The 22,230-nt window shown below is 38.2% G+C and overlaps 1 long non-coding RNA gene across 1 annotated transcript in view; it reads right to left on the reverse strand.

Moving 5' to 3' along the window:
* Positions 1 to 18,812, reverse strand: part of LOC137217594 (uncharacterized) — a 135,435-nt gene extending 116,623 nt beyond the window's left edge. The window contains exons 1-2 of the long non-coding RNA XR_010940146.1: positions 18,161 to 18,812; positions 16,263 to 16,417 (exon numbers count right to left, since the gene is read on the reverse strand). This is a non-coding gene — a long non-coding RNA (uncharacterized lncRNA). The remainder of the gene's footprint in view (positions 1 to 16,262; positions 16,418 to 18,160) is intronic.
* Between the last annotated feature and the right edge of the window lie 3,418 nt (positions 18,813 to 22,230).

Genomic DNA, 22,230 nt, shown 5'->3' on the forward strand with positions numbered 1-22,230 from the left:
GTGAGGCAGACAGCCTTAAAACAGTTCTATGTTTGAATTTACTTCTGCTTCTATTTACTGTTTACTTAATTCAGAAAAACAGGAAAGATAGACCAACAGTCCCACATTGAAAGTATTGTCCGACAACTGACAAGAACATAATCCAGCCCTAGAAAATGGTTTGAGAAATAATCAAAACATTACATGGGAAGTCAAGACATCTTAAAGATATTCTTGGAAGAGAATAAGCCTTCATTTTATGGATCTATGAGTCACTCCGTTCCAAATTGATGCTATTTAGGAAGTCTCCTACCTGAAGTTCCTATATGATTTAAGGGATAAAAGAGGAAATGGACAAAGATATAAGAAATGGCTAGTCAATCGGAGCGGAAATGAAAAAATCCACATGAGTGTCCACAGTGCTCTAAATGACACAAAATTATTCATTCTTAAAGATCGATTAACTAATTAAATAAATTATAGTACATGCATACTATTGAATTCTATGGAGAGTTCGATAGGATGAGATATTAATATGGAAAAAGGTTCATGCTAAAAATCTATATAAACTATGACTTTTTATGTCGTTTACTCAAAAGACAAAACATCCTTTGTGTGTATATTTGTGTATATAAATGCATTTTAAAGATGTGCAGAGTATGCCTGCGTTTGCTCTGTGAGGAGGGGGGAGGATCGGGTATGGGAGAGCATAGTTGGGGAGCCGGGAATCCAGGACAAAGGGCACTTTAACTGTTAACACTACTTGTGGATTGCTTGAATTTTTTAAATTAATGGACACATTTTGCTTTTTGTCATGTTAAATTAAAACCAATAAAATATCCATTCAAATCACATCCAGATCCTGCAATAGATAACCTCTCAATAGGGTCTAGAAATGTCGGTGATATATTCTAATCTCATTAACTTAAAAATTATTCTTCTTAGAATATATATATGTAGTGTATATATATATATATATAATGATATATATGTATATAAAATGAAAGATCGTAGGTGCTGAAATGGGAATTCTAGGTCTCAAAGACAAGTTGAGAAAATCAGAATTAAACCCAGACAAACTAAAGCAGTTTCTGTTCAAGTTGCATGAGACAGGTAGGAGATAAAAGTCAGGTGACCATGGAAGCGCTATACATGGACATATGGCAAAAAAGTGTGGGGGGGGCGGGGAGGAGGGTTTATGATTTCTCACAACCAGGGATACCAGATTAGAATGAATCTGCCAAACCAACATAATTTTCATCTTTGAAAATTAGCAAAGTTGTATGGTTAACTTCAGGGTAGCCTCCATTGAAGTATAAAGTGATTTTCTCCTCTGTGATTCATTAATTCATTGATTCATGCACTTATCAGAGATTTACTGAGTGCCTACAGTGTGCCAGCCCCTGTCCTTGGTATGGAGGGTTACGGAGAAGAAATACTCACACCCTTTCTTGCACTTACAAGGCTCATCGTCTAGATACAGCCTTATGTTGAGCCAGTGACATCTGAGGGACTTGTGGCTATCTGGGACCATATTGGTCATGTGAATTTCTCTAACAGTTTGCTAGAGATTCCTCTAAATAGACCACAGATGGAACTCCCTTTATGTAGGACTGGCCCTGTGGACCTGAGTTGTTCACAACCCCTTTACCATCTGTGCTCTCTAAACTCGGCACAGGGGTTAGCGAACTTTTTCAGTCAAGGGCCAGATATTAAATACTCTAGGCTTTGTGGGCTAAAAGGTGAAACATGGGTGTTATATACCCATTTCAAATATAAAAACCATTCTCAGCATGTGAGCCATACAAAAACAGGGCAGGATTTGGTCTATGATTTTCCAATCCCTGTTCTAGCAGCAAAGTTGCAAAGTTGCTTGTCCAATTAAAGCCAGGTAGTTGGCTAAAGCTCGGGTTATACAATGGAGGGCAAAACAGTCACGGTCCTTACCTTTGCAGCCTTTAACCCTAGGCACATGCCTGGCACATAAAGGAGGTCCTTGTACTTAGTAGCAACTCTAGTCCCTTGAGGGTGTATGTATATTCCATTTAACCTGCATGTCACAAATATAGCAGCTCTTTGAAAGCATCACTTACTCACCTACCCCATTATACTAGAATGAACTGTTCTCATGTCTGCATACGCAATAGGTGAAAACCTCTGATGAACCACGAGCAAGTTTTATTTATCTTTATATTCTTAGTGCCTTGTCCTATACCAGCCCCTAGTACATGTTATGTACTCAATAAATGCTTGTCAGGATGAATGGAATCGAACTGCTTTTTATCATGTTATTTGGGTGTCTTTTTAGGTGACCACTTTTCCTTTTGCTAGCTTTATCTGTGTTGTAAGAAAGACTGAATTCAAAGGCTTCACGTTTGAGAATGGAAGTGGGCGTATTTTCACTGCAGTTGACATCATCATAAGGTCTAAAAAAAAATCTTTGTGACATCCTATATTTTCAGCTGGGGTTTACAGCAAACTGTTGTTTTCCTTTTCTCCAAGGGAAAAGCTTACCTAACTACAATTTTCTTGTTGGTTTCACCAGGAGGCTGTTTGCACACCTCTCTTGTGAGATCGATCATGTCTTACATTTTTTTTATTCTTTATTATTTCATAAAGTAAAGGGACAGCTTTTTCTCATGTTGGCTGTTCTGTCTTTGGGTCCTGTGGGTAAAACCGGATATCCAGATAGTGACTACTCAAATGCCCATCTGAGTGGCTGAAGCAGATATTTGTCTTCTATCTGAGCAGGTGTGAAGCTGAATGTCTCTCCCAGTCAGCCCAAAAGATGCAAAAGCTCTTAAAAGCATATTCTATTTTTACCAGTAAAGAAAGGATGCATGTTTATCATAGAAAATTTGAACATAATAGAAAAATGGAAAATGGGAGAGTATCCCCACCATATACACATCTATTATAACCTTTTTGCTCGAGTTTAAGCTTTACGTGCCTCTGTTTCTTCATCAATAAAATGGAGATATAATCATACCTCTAGAAGGGTAGCAGAATATACCACCCAAAAATGGGCCGCTTTGGCATACTGATTATTTGGGGCTCTAGGTATGTGAAAACAGGAAATACAGGGAGAGACTTTGAGGTCCGTTTACCTGCCTAAGGACAGATCTTCCAAAAGGAACTCAATTATCATAGACCCTCTCCCTGGGTGTCTCATCAGCTAGGGAGGATTGACTTATCACAGGAGAGGACACTAGAAATCAAAAGTACCCCCAGACAAACTTTGTCACAAACTCTCCTGCCTCCCTCCTTTCCTAAACATAATTTCCTCTCCCCTGAAAGGCCTCTATCCCCCCTGCCCTTTCTCTATGAAGATGGTGTTAATCCTGAATTCGAAAGTCATCTCTTTGAATTACTCATTTCCCCTGGGTACCTCCCATGTACACATGAGGTGTACATGTTATTAAACTGCTGTTTTTTGCCTTTTATTACAGGGAATCTCGGTCAATAACCCAGAAGGGTAGAGGAAACATTATTCGGCCTCCCCTTTACTCCTTGCAGTGTTGTGACGAGTATTAAAAGAACTAATACATGATAATGCCTAGAAGAAATTATCTCACATAGTCAGTGTGAATATCACCTTTAAACATCTTGTTTACTTATACACTTATAACACACACTTGCTATGTAATTAAAATATTTTAGTTAACATAATCATGACCAAATGCCTCTGACATATTATTAGTAGCAGTAACAGTATAGGATGTTTGATATAAAAGAACCTCCAATTTTCATACATTCTATAAAGTAAGCTGAAGTCAGTCTACAAAATCCATGAATATTCACATTATTTGAAATTTTAACGGATCCCATTCAACCACAATTGCCAAAATAGCCTAGAAATCCTGTTCATGAAACTACTTGACTCTAAAACCACTTACAGAGGGAACATGCTTTGAAATTGTCAAAAGATATCTTCATTTGAGCTAAACTTCAAATAGGTAATTGAATATTTATGGAAACTAAATCTGAATAACTCTACAGAAGCCCATCACAGTTGCTATAGTAATACCATAATTATTTACACTGCTGCCATAATATTCTTTTATTTTCCTGAATCATAAAAGGTTGGAGATTATTGTTTATCACTTATTAAGTTCCTTAATAGTGACATTTTAAAAAGTCTGTAGGCTGTTTGTCCCCACCCTTCTACTTAATTTTCCATTTCAGGGACGACTTACTTAATGGGTAAGGTAGACAGTGGAGAAGAGTTATGCATTAAAACTGTGTCTGTGAATGAAAAATGTAATGGGTAATTGTTGTAGCTACCGAGATGAGAACCACAGAATGAAAAACGTAGGCAATGACACCAAAATCCCAGGTGATAAATTCTCAACTGACCTGTCATGTCAGTTCTCACAAGAAATACAAATACATTTGACCCTTGAACAATGAGGGGGTTAATCCACATATAATTTATAGTCGCCACCCCCCTCCTTGGTTCCTCTGCATCTGGGGATTCAACCAATCAAGGACCTCGTAGTACTGTAGTACTAACTATTGAAAAATACCCACCTATAAGTGGACCCGCACAGTTCTTGTATAAATATACATGAAAAATAAGTTCAAGTTGGTTGAAGTAAAGAAATGCAAAATTTAACAAAAATGAGACCCAAAGTTTTGTATAGTAAAGAAGTAAAAATAAATAGACTAATAAATCCCAATGCTGGAGAAATTGTGAAAAGAGATATGCTTATTACGTATTAATGCAGCCCTTTCAGTGGATAGTTTAACCATGCATACCTAGAGACATTAAATAATCATACCCTTTGGCCCAACAATTCCACACATGGAAATTTACTCGAAGTGACTAATCAAAACAACAAAGTTTGCTTTATTAAAATGTTTTTGGTCACCTTATGTATTATATTAAAAAACCTGTAAACAATTTAAATACTCAGCCAAAGAATTATTCAGTATCTTGCAAGAAATGTAATGCTATAACATAATATTAAACTGCTATCATAAAGAGTGCATCTGAGGATGATGTAAAAGCTTGGAAAATAACTGGAAGTTAATATTTTGTGAGACACACTGGGACACAAAATTGGATGATAGTAGAAACCTTTTAAGGAATCAGGTTTAAGACTTAAAATATTCCAACTTTGCAAGCCATTATAGTAAATAATTTTCCCTCTGAAAGTGCAGTAAAGAATAACTAAAACATCTAACCAGAAATTAAACACCATTTTTTCAAATTTCACTGAATTGTTACTTGATGAATTGTTTCTTGAATTGCTTTTTCTTGTTCCCACATTGAGCATTTAGTGGACCTATTTATACCGTTAGTTCCAATTGCTACTGAATTCCACACACCATCACTTATTTTGCTCAAAATTTCTAATTTGGGACAAAGGAGTCTATATTTCCATCACAGCTCTAGCATTTGGCCTTCTTTTATAGCCTTTTTTGTTTCCACAGAGAAACTTTATTTTCCCCACACTTCGAGAGTAACAGTGAGTAGGGAAGCACACGGCTGGGTGGAGAGGCTGGGCAGCCAGCTAGGCTCACTCTTTGGCTAAGTGACTTGCTTTGGTTCCTCATCCTCAGGGTGCCCATGGGTCCAGTGCGTGCCTCTGCCGCCAACCCCCTTCACTATACGCCATGAACCAAGTTGTTGCCGTTCCCAAAATGAGCCTAGCACTGTTGTTCTAGGAACCTTTCTTTATACACACCGCTCCCTCTGCTGGGCTATTCTCATCCCTACCCCTCACATCAAATTGCTAGTCACCTTTTAAGTCAAAGGTCAAGCATGACTTTCTCTGACACCTCCAGGAACAACTAATCCTGGTATCACCCCCCTGATATTGAGCATAACGTGAGTACACAGTCACGTCCTGAATTATGCTTGCCTGTGGGAGTTTTTAACGGTGTTAACTGTGAATGAAAGATTCAGGACAGAGCAAAACTAGGGATCTAGTTTCAGTTTCAACTGAAGTTAAAGGAAACTCCTCATGTAAGAGAACCACATGTGGTGTGTGATAAGCATTAAAAAAATTCATACATGTATAATGTCTAGAAGAAAGTCTCACACATAGTACGTACTCAACCAATGGTAGGCAACCCTTTCTAGAATTGAGGCTTTCAGAAAAAGGGTCACCAATCTTGAAGGACCCAGTTGAGAGACATAGAGAGCCATGGCATTAGGTATTATCATCCCTGGTGTTGGTAAGCAAAGGTTAACTCACCAAGATCAGTGATTAAGGCAGCCCATGCAAGATGTGGATATTCCATCAAAACCGAGACTCATGGGACAGAAGAATCGATTTAGGAAGGATGAGAACTCTTCCCCTCACCCTCCAGGAAACCAAGACCAGAGCCCTCTGCAGCCCTTACAGAGTTGATTATAGACAATTACGCAGACATGAGAGTCTCATTCCAGAGTGCGGGCACAGTCATTCTCAATAGACCTTCTTGTCATTCTCATGAAGCTTCAAGTTAAAGAAACAATTAAAGTATTATTATAGATAAATATCTGGGTTGAGGAGACCCTACTAGTTACCTCCAAGAATCTGGTATGAGAGAGCACAAAACTGTAAATTACCCCACATACTCATACTCACATCCTTAGGTGAGGCTTATTTCTGTCTGGGTGTGCTAAATACCGCTCCTTGGGCGTTCACATACTTCAGCATTAGCTCATGATAGTCTCTATCTGGGCACTTCTCAGACTCAATCATAACAAGTTCTGTACACGTTGATTGACACATCTGTTTCCCCTTTTCGAATGTATTTTATGTAAGGGGAAAGTATTATTTGTCTTGTATTACTCTAGCAAATACACTGAGGTCTTCTTGTAAAATTACTGTTCACCTGTGGAAACAAAATCTTTTTCTTCACTACCCCACGGCAGAGTTGACAAAGGCTGACATTTCAAAAAGAAATTTACCAACTACTAAAGAAGACCAAAAGAGAAATGAGTTCATGGAAATAAGTTTAGAAAACACTAACAGCATCAGATATCTGAAGCTAGTACACAAAACAACCTTAATGATTTTCTAGGACTCAACATGATTTCAATTTCAAGCTCTCAGTTCCTTTGCCTTAAATAAACCATCTTGGGAATATTGGGGTTTCCCCGCTGCCATGGGGTTGCATGGAAGTTCTGGAGTGCTGAGGTCTAGCCAAGATATTGTGGGGTAAATGGCACATCTGATCCTTGATGGCATTTGTCCATGCAGACACCCCTCGAGGCATTTGTGGCATCCTGTGGCCCTCGGTCATCAGTACAGATGTGCTGCCCCTGAGACCACCCGTGTTCCACCCATGCGGCCCCTTTAGGTCCGCAGTAATGCACTGTACTTCCATGCCATGCTTTATAGCACACAGAACTTTCTCTGCTGCCTCTCTGCTACTTTGAGGTGGACGAATGTCTATGAGACTGTCTCTTAGGTCCCATGCGTCTAGACTTACTTCACAACCTTTCACTCTCTTGGATTTGGCTCTATCTGGGAAGCAGCATATTGACAGTCCTGTGCCGGAATCTGCAGATGCCTCACTCCTCTCTGCCCATGGAGATTTATTTTAGCCTCTGGGAAAAACCTGTTCCTCAACCCCCCTCCTCATATATCTCCTTATCTATGTCAGTAGTCACAGCCATTCCCTAAGAGTATATGTTTTTGGAAACCAAAGCTAAGAAAACTCTATTTTCTCTGATTTGTGTCTTGTCAGATGGCTCTCCTGAATGGTGAACACAAAAGGGCTTAAACTACTTGGATGTGGGATTGGAGGTAGAAAGAAAAATAAACTATTGAGAGGGGAAAATGGTTGATACCATCTCGAGACATTTCCAAAGACTCCTCCAGCCGCAGATGGCTGGTGCAACTTCGTAAGCTCCTGGTTGGCCTTTCCTCCCCTTCTCGGGATGTTGGATGAAAAGTTAAATACTCTAAAGAAATTCACACTTTTAAGTAATGTTGCTGCAAACTCTTTTGTAGAATGACTTTTTAAAAGAAAAATAATTTTTCTTAATATTGGAGCGTTTTCTTAAAATGAAGCATATCTTTACATTTGGTCTGATACTTAGGTAGTAGTGTGTGGATTTAGCATTGTTAAAAAGGGTTACAAGTTATAATAGAACTGAGAAAATAGATTTTTTTACCTCTATCTTACAAGACCAGGTCACTAATGAAATTAATGCCTTAAGAAAGTATAATTTTAGATAATTATGCTCAACTCTTCTTTTTTTTTTTTTTTTTGCGGCACGCGGGCCTCTCACCCTTGTGGCCTCTCCCGTTGCGGAGCACAGGCTACGGACGCGCAGGCACAGCGGCCATGGCTCACGGGCCCAGCCGCTCCGCGGCATGTGGGATTCTCCTGGACCGGCGCACGAACCCGTGTCTCCTGCATTGGCAGGCGGACTCGCAACCACTACGCCACCAGGGAAGCCCTATGCTCAACTCTTTAAAATCAATTATAAACTTTATTTGGGAGCTCTTTGTGAGGATAAATTTCTACCCTAAAGCTCTTAAGGTCTTTCTGTGACATATTCATAACTAACAAATCTACTAGCATGTAGGTTTTCATTGATTGAATTCATGATAAAATCCACGATCATTATCTTTTTGTTAGATAATGTAAGACTTGATATAATTTCTCTCTTCAGGATACATTTTTATTATACATTTTTATTGTATATTTCAGCAGCAAAGCTCATGCCACCTGGTGGCTGAAAAAAATATATAACATAATAGATTTCAAAAATCCTTTGTGGAAAACCAAAGGTTCCAAAGTATCACTTTGAATGTGTTTCTAAATCAGTAGCAAACTTGTATTTGGGGGCAAGGCACACCACAGTGGGAAATCCTACAAGCTCAAAACTAGACATTCAATGGGGGCTGTGTCAAATGGAGAAAATTCATGGCAATACTCTGTTTTAGTTATTTTTGCCCACTTTCCAGAATTGTTCTGTATTTTGAAATATTTTGGAGTTCTTATGTCATATACATTTTATTAAACTGGAGTCAAATTATTTACATGCAGAATTGCTTGGTCTGGTCCATATCTAGAAGACTGAAGATTACATTTTCTTTTCCTTAAACTAACAAAGGAGGGACGTGATTAGGCAATGTGGGAGACATTCATCTCTCTTCAGAATTTTTACTAGAATATTCTCTCTGTGTCAGGTGCCATGGTACCAGAGGGTAAGGTGGTAGAGAGGAAAGTCCAGAGCAAACTCTTTTGGATCAACAATCAGATCTAGCTTCCAGCTCACAATCAACTAGTTGTGTGACCTTTGGAAAGTCTTAAACCACCTGATTCACAGATATATCATATAGGCAAAACCTTCTTTTTAAGGTTTTAGGGGAATTGATTTTTTTTGCTATGGCCATAGTTGTGGCCACAGAGATTCAGAACAATTTTTTTAAGTTTCTCTTTTTAGAAAATGTTAATTGTAGTAAAAAACACATAATACAAACTTTACTCTCTTAACAATTTTAAGTATAAAGTTCAGTAGTGTTGTCTATTCACATTGTTGTGTAACAGATCCCTAAAACCTTTTTATCTTGCAAAACTGAAACCCATCAAACAACAACTGCCATTCCCCCTTCCCCCCAGTCCCTGACAATCAACAATTCTACTTTCTGTGTCCATGATTTTGATTACTCTATATACCTCATATAAGTGTAATCATTCAGTATTTGTCTTTTTTCAACTGTTTTATTTCACTCATCGTAATGCCCTCAAGGTTCATCCATGTTCTAGAATGTGAGAGGATGTCCTTCCTTTTTTAAGGCTGAATAATATTCCATTGTATGTATATACCACATTTTCTTTGTCCATTCAACAAACAAATGAACATTCAGGCTACTTCTACCTCTTGAATTTTGTGAACAATGCCACAATGTACATGGGTGTGCAAATATCTGAGATCTTTTTTTTTAATTTTGGCTGTGTTGGGTCCTCACTGCTGCACGCGGGCTTTCTCTAGTTGCGGTGAGCGGGGGCTACTCTTCGTTGTGGTGCGCAGGCTTCTCATTGAGGTGGCTGCTTCTCTTGTTGTGGAGCACGGGCTCTAGGCTTGCGGGCTTCAGTAGTCATGGCACGAGGACTCAGTAGTTGTGGCTCATGGGTTCTAGAGTGCAGGCTCAGTAGTTGTGGCACATGGGCTTAGTTGTTCCATGGCATGTGGGATCTTCCCGGACCAGGGCTGGAACCTGTGTCCCCTGCATTGGCAGGCGGATTCTTAACCACTGTGCCACCAGGGAAGTCTGCAAATATCTGAGCTCTTGATTTCAATTTTTTTTGATATATATCCAGATGAGAGATCGCTGGATCATATGGTAATTCTATTTTTAGGTTTTTGAGGAACCTCCACACTGTTTTCCATAATGGTTGCACCATTTCACATTTCTACCAGCAGAGCACTCCAGTTCCATTTTCTCCACATCTTCGTCAACACTTGTTATTTTCTGTTTTTTTGATAGTGTATATCCTAATGGGTATGAGGTGATAACTCACTGTGGTTTAGATTTTCATTTCTCTTATGATTATGATGTTGAGCATATTTTTATATTCTTGTTGACCATTTGTATATCTTCTTTAAAGAAACATCTATTTGGGTCCTTTGCCCAATTTTTTAATCAGGTTACTTGTTTATTTGTTGTTGAATTGTAGGAGTTCTTTGTATATTCTGGATCTTAACCACTTATCATCATTTGATTATATATGTGAGAGCTTCCTTCTAGGTTTTCTATTCTGTTCCACTGCTCTATGTGTCTTTATGCTAGTTTCATACTGTTTTGATTATTGTAGCTTTATAATATGTTTTGAAGTCAGGAACTGTGAGGCCTTCAACTTTACTCTTCTTTTTCAAGATTGTTTTGTCAATTTGAGGTCCCTTGAGATTCCATATGCATTTAGGATTTTTTGTTCTATTTCTTTAAGGGACTCAGAACAATATGACATAAAAATCTAACTTTTCATGTGTAGCAGTAAGTGTTTTCTTAACCTCCTGGCTTATCCTATCAAAGGAGGCTAGTTACTTTATGCAATGATTCAACTTCCTTTACTCACATTCCTCACTTTCACCCCTACCTGATCAGAGCAGATTCACCTCTCATTTTAAAAGATCTCTAGCACTCATCATTAACACCAATATGGGCCTATTTATAGCAATTGAATCCTCCATTTGTAGCCATGGAATTTCCCTGCAGTGGCTTACACCCTAGAAGCACTATCCCATTTTACTTTCTATTTGTGCCCTTTATCTGATTAGCCAGCTGTTTCTTTCTCCTTGGGCTGGCATTCTATGCCCCTAGACAATCACTAATCTTTCACTAACTACCCAATTACTAACCTGCCAAAGCCTCCTTGATGAGAATTACGCCTCATCACCCTGGCTTTGGCTCTAGGGCACTGGACACTTTCCTTCCCTCAGAATGTCACGAAGTAGGCCCCTACCAAATATAATGTCTGAGAGAGTCTTTTTACTACACAGTGCAATATTCAAATGTATGGTCAGCTGAACCGAGCAAACCTTGGCCCCTTTCTCAGGACTCAGTCAAGTCTGTGCTACATCTGCCTGCAGCAGGATCCAAAGGCCAACTGAGTTATCCTCTTCTATTGTGTTCAGTGGTGAATGATTTGAGGTAACCTAAGAGGATGCACTTACCAAAGGCAACAATGTAATGACTTCCAAATGTGATCTAGAGACTTCAAAAATTCAATTTGTTGTGGCTTATGAGACCGACCTGTGAGTAGTGAAAATGGCTTCTTGGTACATATTATCTGAAAATTTACCCTAGTTGAGTAGTCTTTGGTTATTCTGTTATGTTCGAGTAGCTTAATAAAATAGACCCACGATTTAAATGTGATAATGTTTTTACAAATGTAAATAAATTGTAATAATGCCTACTGTTGGGCAATAAGATCACCAGCTGACAAATAGTGTACTGATTAACAATAAAGAGATTCTCTATAAATAGGTTGAATACATAGAAGCAGAGAGTAGAATGGTGGTTACCAGGTGTGGGGAGGTGGGGGAAATTGGGAGATGTTGGTCAAAGAGTACAAAGTTGCAGTTATGTAGGATGAATAAATGTAGAGATTCAATGTACGGCATGATGACTATACTCAATGACACTGTGTTGTATACTGGAAACTTGCTGAGAGTAGATTTCAGGTACTCTCATCACACACACACACAATAATGGTAACTCTGTGAGGAGGTGATATGTTAGTTAGCTTAGCTCTAGTAATCATTTCACTTATGTGTATATATATATATATATATATATATATATATCTCAAATCAACATGTTGCACACAATAAATATACAGAATTTTTAAATTTAATTTAAAAAAATATAAAGAGATTCTTTAGCAGTAGAACTGCATCAGGTATTTAAAAATGTAAATAGACTTTAAAGTGATTTGGAAAACAAACAAAAATGCTACTGAGATAAAGATTCATGGGCTTGAATAAGAAACTGTCCCAGCTGCACACGTAGATATTCTGTGGTAAGCAGGTGCAAGGAAGCTAGCATGCATCAAAAAACTATAATGTGGTAGGTGCTCTACATATATGACTTCACTTAATTATCACTGTAAACCTGTGGTATAGATGGTATTATTATCCTATTTTATATATGAAGCTATTGAACCCCAAAGAGGTTAAATTATGTGTAGTCATGTGTCCAAGACCACCCAGGAAGGGCCAAGATTAAAATGCAGGTCGTAAGCCTCCAAAATCAGTTCGTTTTCCACTATACCAAGGGTCACGTGGCAGTTTTGAGGGAAAAAGACACTGTGATACTCATATAGCTGAAAGAGAACTGAGGAATTCAATATGTGAAGGTCAAAAGTGAAGCTGATGTTGAAAGTTTTGAATATTTGTTTCTTGAAGCTATACGCTAAAGATTTCCAATGTGAATATTTTATTATAAATATATGCATATATAAAATTTATAGAACAAAGATACATATATGGGTCTGTTAAGCAACTCTACATTTTTTTAAACACTCTCTATATTTTGTCACTCTAGCTAAATATAGCTTTTTAAGGACAGAGTCCATGCTTGATAGACAACTGACTTGGTTTCTGGCTTATATCAAAATGTATGGAAGCCACCCAAAAGCTCATGTTTCACAAGGGGAGAAGGCAGAAGGTCAGCACTTAGTGTCTACGTACCCTACCCCGCTCTGGACAGATAATGGATGCATAGACTCATTCACTCATTCAGCAAATCCTAGTTGACTACCTGTTATGTGCAAATAACTGTGCTAAGTGCAATAGGAGGTATACAAAGATAATAAAACAAAAGAACAAAGCAAAAATTTTTTTAAAACCACAACCTCTTGAATTTACACTATCTGACCTCTGATCTTGCTTAAGAATTTCTTAGGCTCATTAAATTCATCACAGGTAACTTGTTAGGGAGGTTAAATATTATGGTCATTCATTCTCATAAAGGTTGTGAGGCCCATACCCCTGCCATGCTGTAAAAGTATAGGAATCTAACTTCAACTTATTTATGATTATTATTGCTATGCCAAGAACATTTTAAGATCTCTCTGTGAATCACCAAATGGTAGCAGTTTTACACTTTAACACCAAGCAGCAGTTAAGAAATCATATTCGGTATTCTGGCAATCTGTTTTAATACTAATTAGCTAATAAAATAATTAGCAAAGTAAGAAATATATTACTACTATGCAGTATTACGACTTAGCTGAAATTGCGTGTGCAGATGCATAATGTGGAATTTCTAAAAGTTCCATTTAGAAAATTTAGCAGTGTATTTAAATATTTCTCATTCACAGGCAACCAGCTGTGATGGAGGAAGCTGTATTTAAATAGTTAGTCAAAATTGAAGGTGCCAGCAGATTTCAAACAGAATACATGAAAAGGAACTTTTTATAAACTTTGTTTTCCTTCTTGACGTAGATTATCACAACACACCAAGATTGAGGTGCTAGGTTTATTTTAACCACCTATGTATATTTCAAAGTTATATGTTGAATTCTTTTCTAAGTGCACAACTGTCTGATAATATTCACTGTAAGTATGTGTGCACCTGTACAGACACTCTTAGTGTGAGTGACCATGACATTAGTGTACATATTAGGGTACACTTTGAACATAGTTTTACATAACATCTGAGCATAGTGATTTAAAGATAACATGCTCTTCTACCTGATTATGTATATCTTTGGTCCAGAATCTATTTTTTGACTGCAAAAACAGAAAAAATGTAAGGCAGATTTTAAGTATATTATAGCATTGCTATAACTATACTACCAAAGTGCAAGTTTCCTAATAGTAAATCAGCCATAGAGCAAACAGTGCAAGAAGTCTGTGGAGACATTTTTCTTTCCTTTCTTTTTTTTTTCCTCTTTCTCTTTCTTTCTTTCCTGAAAACACACAGTAACAAGTCATAACAGGATAATTACTAATTCAGCCAAATTCATTATAGTGCAATGAAGCAAACCTCCTCCATCCACCACTAGATATTAAATTGAAAGAAGCATAGTTACTGTTTGCCTTTTAAAAGAGTGCACTCATCATTAAAAATTATTGGGAGCCTAATTTTCAGGGTCTTATACAAAATGAATCACACAGATTGTTTCTTGGAACCTAGCAACCTATATCAGACAATAAAAAGGAATTAAGAACACAAAAATGGAATCAAACCAAGAACATGCACAGAGTGAAAAGGACACAAAGAAAACACCATCCAACAGCATTTTAGAAAGTACACTATGAGATTGTGAAACATGGGAGGAAGCTCTATGACCAAATGGGGCTGGAAGCATAAACGGTTGGCTCTTTTCTAAGCAACCTGGGAAAAACTGCAGAAATTGTTGCATTTCAGGGGTATTTACTGGACTAGGATAACCAAAACCATCTAATGTATAAGAGCACAGATAAGGGAAAACTAGAAATAGAGAGTAAAGAATGAAATGGGATCTGTTGCAAATACCAAAAAAAATTACTTTGGGCTTCATGATAGAACTGATTATTGCCCAAAAAAACCCTTTGCTGAATTAAGGTGTAATTTTTTTTTTGTTTTGTGGTACGTGGGCCTCTCAGTGTTGTGGCCTCTCCCGTTGCGGAGCACAGACTCCAGACGCGCAGGCTCAGCGGCCACGGCTCACGGGCCCAGCCTCTCCGCAGCATGTGGGATCTTCCCGGACCAGGGCACGAACCCGTGTCCCCTGCATCAGCAGGCGGACCCTCAACCACTGCGCCACCAGGGAAGCCCTAAGGTGTAATTTTTAAATGCCAAAATAAAAAGGTAAATACTAATGAACATACGGTAATAAGTCATGGCCTTAACTGTGGTGTCCTACTTGTAACATTTGGTAATCTTCCCAACTGGTCTTGCCTTGATGAATATTGTAAGCTTGAAACAGACGACACAAAAGCACTGAGATTAAACAAAAAACTGTAAGCCAAAAAAATATTTTTAAAATGCTGATACATAAAGATTCCTCAACTACTATCTATGACATTTTTACTTGTATGCAAGATTGTATAATGTTAGCTGATTAAAAATTATTTAAAGAAAAGATGATTAAAGTACTCTGAATTTACCACCAGAAACCTTCTACAGTAATTTGCATGGAATTACAATGGGATTTATTTTGAGGGGCAACATAAATCATTTAAAATTCTGAAGCTGTTACCACCATAATTCACTGATAAATATTAGTAGTTATCTAGGAAACAGTAGTTTAGCCTGCTTTGTGGGGTACCTTCATTTAGCATGGGGCATGGAAGCAGTAATTATTCACCAGTTGGCAAAGTGAACAAGAAAAAAAAAAAAAAAACTCCTTGCAGGTCATTGGCAAATAAATCCAAGTGAAAAGAAACAAGCCCTTGTCTATAGATGTGAGCAGTTTAGGTGTGAAAACCTAAGTCACCTCCAGCTTGTTTCTCATTATTTTCCAGTTCTTTTACTGGGACTTTATGTATGTACCTTGAGATGGGTTTTCTAAAGAAAAGTCCCCAAATATCTATCTGCTACTCAGCCCAAGTGAGGCTTAGAGTCTAAGGACTTCTGACCAGTTACCACAGAGTCAGGTCCACATATTGCCTTATCTTTAACATTTTAACCCAACTACATATAATTCCATTTCATTCAATTCAGCTGACATATATTAAGCGCACAGATTTTGCCTGGTATGGGAATATATGACCTATGTGCTACTGGATGGGGATAGGAGGAGGTAAATACAAAAATGGATTAAGACAATAGTTCCATGAGAAGTTGACAATTTGATGGGGAAGGATGATTGACTTTAAAAGATAATGTGGTACTTACACTATTTTGAGGAAGCACAACTGGTTGAAAAACTTGAAGACTTTGTTGAAGGGATGGCATTTGGCATCCAACTTGAAGTATCTTCCCAGGACTTCCATAGGCATGAATGGGACTAGCACAGGCTTCCAGGCAAAGGGAGTAACAGAGGCAAGTACCTAGAGGTGAACAATAACAACAGCAACTAAACAAATCATAGGAAGTGGTTAGGTTTGGCCAAAGAGTAAGGAAAGGTGCAGGTAATGAGTAAAGATGAGAAGTGGTAAGGTGTGGAATCTGCTTTTGCAAAATAGTGGACTTGAACAGCAACATTTGTTGCATGCCTATATGCTAGTCATTTGTCATATATGAATGCATTTCATTGGATGTGACTAATTCGATACTGGATCTCTTCTTCAACATTCCCCAAAAGTGATTTCTCGACCAGTTGAATCCTGCAAGAAACAGGCGAATTCCTCTTCTGGACAATTCTAATGGTAAGATTCTATCTTCATGTGAGTTCAAATATTCCTCTAACATACATTTAATTTGCATAGTTCTATGCTCTTAAATGTAAAGAAGTTTTATCTCTTTTCTATAAGATATCCTTATAAGCGACTCAAAGCAGCTAAACTGCCAGTTTTATAGGTGAAACACCATCAGTCCCTTCAGTAGTTTCTCATCTGACATGGTTTCAAACCTAAAGGTTTCCTTCTGGATACCTTCTAGTTTTAATATTCTTCGTAAAATATGGACAAAGAATGGCATACAGTACTCCAGATATGGCACGTCCAACAGAGAACAGAACCAAATGATCACCTTCTTTATTACAAGCACTGCATTTTCATTAATCAAGCCTATTTGCATTTGTGGCCACCACATGCACTATTGACTCACACTGTTCTTATATGCAATTAAATCTTACAAGGAACCCATTTATTACGGGTTATCTTATGAGACGCTAGAAGCAAGACCTGGGTAAAAAAATACACCATCCACTAGGATCACACAGATTCCATGTGGCCTTGAGCAACTCACCCTCTGTGGATCTCAATTCTCTCTACTATAAAATGGAGATAATATTGTCTTCTTCCTAGGCTTGTTATAAGGATTACATGGAATTATACATAAAAAAACACCTAAAATGGTACCTGACACAAAGCAAGTTCAATGATTATTGATGAATGAGGGCCAACGAGAGATCAGGCTCATGGATGAAGGTTCATTAACTAGAACAATAGGTGAAAAAAATCACAATTTCCTTGAATACAAAACCAGTCTTAAAATATGGTCAGTTAATGGTTTTCTGGAAAACCATTCACTCAAGGCAGAGGGCAGAAACAGGGAAGACAGTGTAAGACTCTTGGATTTGGAGACTTCCCAAGAGAAATACAAGAAATGAAGGCAGGCAAGAAGCCACTTGCCTTAAACAAGGAAATCATAAAGGTAAACTTTAGGTGGCAGAGAAGGACATACTCAGAGATTATGAAAATGATCGCCAAGTATCATGATGGTGCGAGCCTGAGTTTATTTTGGACCAGAGTCTAAGCAGTTATGCCTAGCATCCAATGCCATGGGCTGCAGGTTTTTTTGCAAACAGTTCTGATTTCAAATTTTCTCTTAATGTCAGATTGGTGGGGACAATTTTTTTTAAACGAAAACAGAGATACTATCCTAATCTAGCAAGAAATTAAGAAAACATAGACAAAGGACAATGACTGCAATTACTGAAAGTTGCCTGAGATCCATATAACCACCATCAGACGATTTCCTGAAACTGTAATCTCCAGGAGGGCGGGAACTGTTTAGTTTCACTTCTAAAATCTTAGTGCTATATGTATAACTGAGTCACTTTGCCGTACAGCAGAAATTAACACAACATTGTAAATCAACTATACTTCAATAAAATTTTAAAAAAATACCTTAAAACAAATCTTGGGGCTTCCCTGGTGGCGCAGTGGTTGAGAGTGCGCCTGCCGATGCAGGGGACACGTGTTCGTGCCCCGGTCCGGGAGGATCCCGCATGCCGCGGAGCGGCTGGGCCTGTGAGACATGGCTGCTGAGCCTGCGCGTCCGGAGCCTGTGCTCCGCGGCGAGAGAGGCCGCAGCAGTGAGAGGCCCGCGTACCGCAAAAACAAACAAACAAACAAACAAAAAAAACAAATCTTAGTGCTTTGCATAGTTCCCAGCACAAAATAAGTGTTCAAAAATGATTTCTTAAATGAGTAAAGCAATGGTATTTCTGTTTGCCTCAATCTTTTCACACATAGTGATTAACAGGAAAACACTTTAATTAAGAAGGTTATTTAAGGGGACAAAAAAGAGAAACTGCTAAATCCTATTCTGCAGCCAGTCTGATAGTGAAGAGGACCCTCAGGGGCTATGACATATGGCAGAAATAAAAATGTGAGAGAAACACAAGGTAAAGTGTGAAGCCAGTATAAAGGAAAAAAGAAGAAAGTTTGGAGAGCTTGCCTGGACCAAAGGTATTTAACTTGTGGAAGGCCAGTGTAGTTCCCCTAAATTGATCCATTATTGAATTGTCAAATCTACCTGTTGTCCTATAATCAATAGCCTGTTTTGTTACTATCACAAATGAAAGGCGAATGCAAGCTTGGAAATCACTATAATTACTTTGAATTTTCATTTAAAAAGTCTAACCAAAATCAATCTGCTGAGTTATCCACATTTTCCACCAGGCTGCCCAGGACAGTGTGTACAACTACCTACTAGTCTTTTCCATTGTGCCACTCTTCAAGATACAGCCCATGGTGCCTGCTGTGGCCATACCAGGCCAAAAGATCTGGAAGGCAGGCATCAGTAACAGTTGTAATTTAATAAACTATGATATTATTGAACAATGTACCAATGAAAGCTGCCTGCCACCCATAGTTTTTCCATCTCAAAAAAGTAATCCTGGGCTTCCCTGGTGGCGCAGTGGTTGGGAGTCCGCCTGCCGATGCAGGGCACATGGGTTCGTGCCCCGGTCCGGGAGGATCCCACGTGCCACGAAGCGGCTGGGCCCGTGAGCCATGGCCGCTGAGCCTGCGCGTCCAGAGCTGTGCTCCACAGCGGGAGGGGCCACAGCGGTGAGAGGCCCGCGTACCGCAAAATAAAAAAAAAAGTAATCCTGATTACCAAGGATAGTTTGGGTTGCTGAAGTAGAAAGGATTAGGTTTGGAACTGCCTTCTTAGTCCTTCCATGCTGCCTCTTAATACATTCATGACCAACAGAAAAGCTTAATGGAAAACTAATGCAAACGGGGGGTGAGGGGCAGGACTAAGAATTCAAAGCCTTCAAGGATGAAAGTTTGGGGCTTGCGTCACTCTATCAGGGAAAGAACAAAGCCTAGCTGAGTTCTGACTTAAGGGAAAGCAAATATGGAAGGGGCAGTGAAAGAAGGTAGTTATATTATTCACAGCCTCATGAAAGAAAAAATACTGGAGCAGCTATGCCAAGTTCCTGCTTTGCTTTTTGTGTGTGTGTGTGTGTACATATATGTATATGTAATTATATATATAGTAGTTATCATACAATACATACTATATATTTATTTTATATGTGTGTATATCTGTGTGTACATGTGTGTATTCAATATTTTTCTCTGGTAGATATTGTTAGAGTCTCTACTCAGAGGTACATACATTTATCCTTCCGTGATCCAACCAGCACAGCAGTTTAAATCCCTCACTTGCTGTGATGTAATAGAAATAAACCTTTTCTTATTAAAAATTTTTACAAAATATTTTTCAATATTTTCTAATATAATCAACATCTGTGTGTTTGGGGGCTGAATTGGAGTGCTAATTACCATGCAATTACATATCATATGTGTGTGTGTGTGTGTGTGTGTGTATATATATATATATATATATATAGACACACATATATAAGATAATTTCACACCCACACTTTCTCTTTTTCCTCTCTCCTCTTTTCTCCTTATTTTCTATAAGGATTGTTGCTGGCAGTTAACTTTACAAGTTAGTCTTTAGATTATGTAATATTTAGGTGAAATTAAAAGAGTATTTCATATCAGCTAGAGATGGACATCATGTCAGGGCTTTGAAGTGGGGGAAGGGAGATGTACCTTCATTTGAAGGAAGGAGAGAAAACGTAGAGTTTTGTTGTATAAAAAGTTAAATATGTGTAGAAGGATGGATATGGATGCTAAGTAACTGAAGAGTGGTCTCTCAGGTTCAAATACATGTTTCTATAGCTTCTATACACTCTCTGTGATGCTGGCTCTGGGACTCTGCAAAGCACGTTTCTCCTTTGCTAGCTGGATGCCTGTGAAGTTTTGCCAATGGGGAGCTAGACAGAGTCTGTAAGTTTGGAGGAGAGACAAGGGACGTGGTCCTTCCTTATTACTCACTAATCCTGTAGGCAGTGCCCCCAACAACTGCCCTTTACCCTGGCAGTAGCAGTAGGTTCCAGTCTCCCGTTTCTTTCAGCGTTTCCAAAACCGTTTTTCCTGTTCATCCGTGATGACTATATTGCAGTTACCTGCCTTAGAGAGTCATAGAAGAACATTTTAGCACCTCGGACTGAGAACCGGGAGATCCAGGATTTTAAACCTTGTTTATTTCTGTTCTTTCCTTGTTCCTAACTTATCAACTAATAGAACCTTAATCAAGTTAGCTCTAATCTGTTTCTTATATTGTAAATGATGCTATTATGATGTCTTTCTTATAATCTATGAGAGTGTTGTAAGCATTAATCTGAAAATATCTGTGAATCTTCTTAGATATGGAAAAAGAATTTTGAGCTAAGATTCAATATGGTTGAAAGAAATCATTTTCCATTTTAAACCTTTGGGAAAATACACAGGCTCCAATCCAGATGAATGACTAATAAACTGAAAATCAGTCAAATAATAATACAGAAGCAAAGCAGGGAAAATGAGTTTTTTTCTTCCCAAATAATTTTGTAAAGAAAAAAAATTAAACCTCATGTAAATGGAATAGCCAAGGCAGATTTCAGTGTAAGATGCTGAACACCAAATGTTTGGGGATGGCTGCTCTTCTGGCTTTTCTTTTTCTTTCTTCCTTTTGGGGAGAGGGAGCCAGTGGGGATGGGGTGAGTTTTGTTTATGCAGTAAAGCAATGGAACTCAGGTAAAATCCTGACTACCCAAGTTCTCATGGAATCTCAGTTCAACTTCAAATGCAGCATTCCCTCAAGAATTGTATATGGGTGATGGACTGAGCAAAAGCACAAATTAAATACCATGTTAGAAAAAAGAGTCCAAACAAACCAAAAAGAAATGTGTAAAGTCTCTTGACATCCATAAACAACAATTCGAAGGCAGCACTGTCAGGCCGAGGTAGGAATCCCAAGGCTAAACTGCTTGGGATTGTAAGCAGTCTTGGTAATTTCAGTAAGATTCCTCTCTTTCTTGAAATATTTTTCAAATGACCTATTTAAATATTGTAGCACGTTTTTTATATCAGTAAAAAAGAAAAAGTAATAATGTAAAACCAAATCTGCATAGATTTAGGCTACTATTGCCAGTAACTTACATCCTGAGAAGAAGTTGGGGGTTTTGGGTTGTTGCTTCTTGATCACTACTCATATATATACTAAGTAGAAAAGACAGTTATCATTATATTTCACTCAGTTCCACTTGAGAAGTCAAGTTCCTACCATGCCGATATAATGTTCACACACCTGAAACCAACATGAGCTTATCTTCCTTTTTATGTCACCATTCTTGAATCTTTGATGTTTTGGACATCGAATTTGAAAAGATCTTACTGTTTTGGTGTCCTCTTTTATTTTGTTTCTTTTGGTTATATTGGTTATTTCCATTTCTGGCCCTTCCAAATGATTTAATTTCTTATTTTATAGAACATTTCCGGTTAATGTCCTTTCCAAAGATGCCTGGCACATGGTAAATTTTGACTCTGTATTCTGGAGGAATACCAAAGTTTTGGACTGTGTCATCTCCAGAAGGACATACAAGTTGTTGACCTTGCCATTTGATGGAAGG

Source organism: Pseudorca crassidens, chromosome X (assembly GCF_039906515.1).
Source record: "Pseudorca crassidens isolate mPseCra1 chromosome X, mPseCra1.hap1, whole genome shotgun sequence".
Lineage (NCBI taxonomy): Eukaryota > Metazoa > Chordata > Mammalia > Artiodactyla > Delphinidae > Pseudorca > Pseudorca crassidens.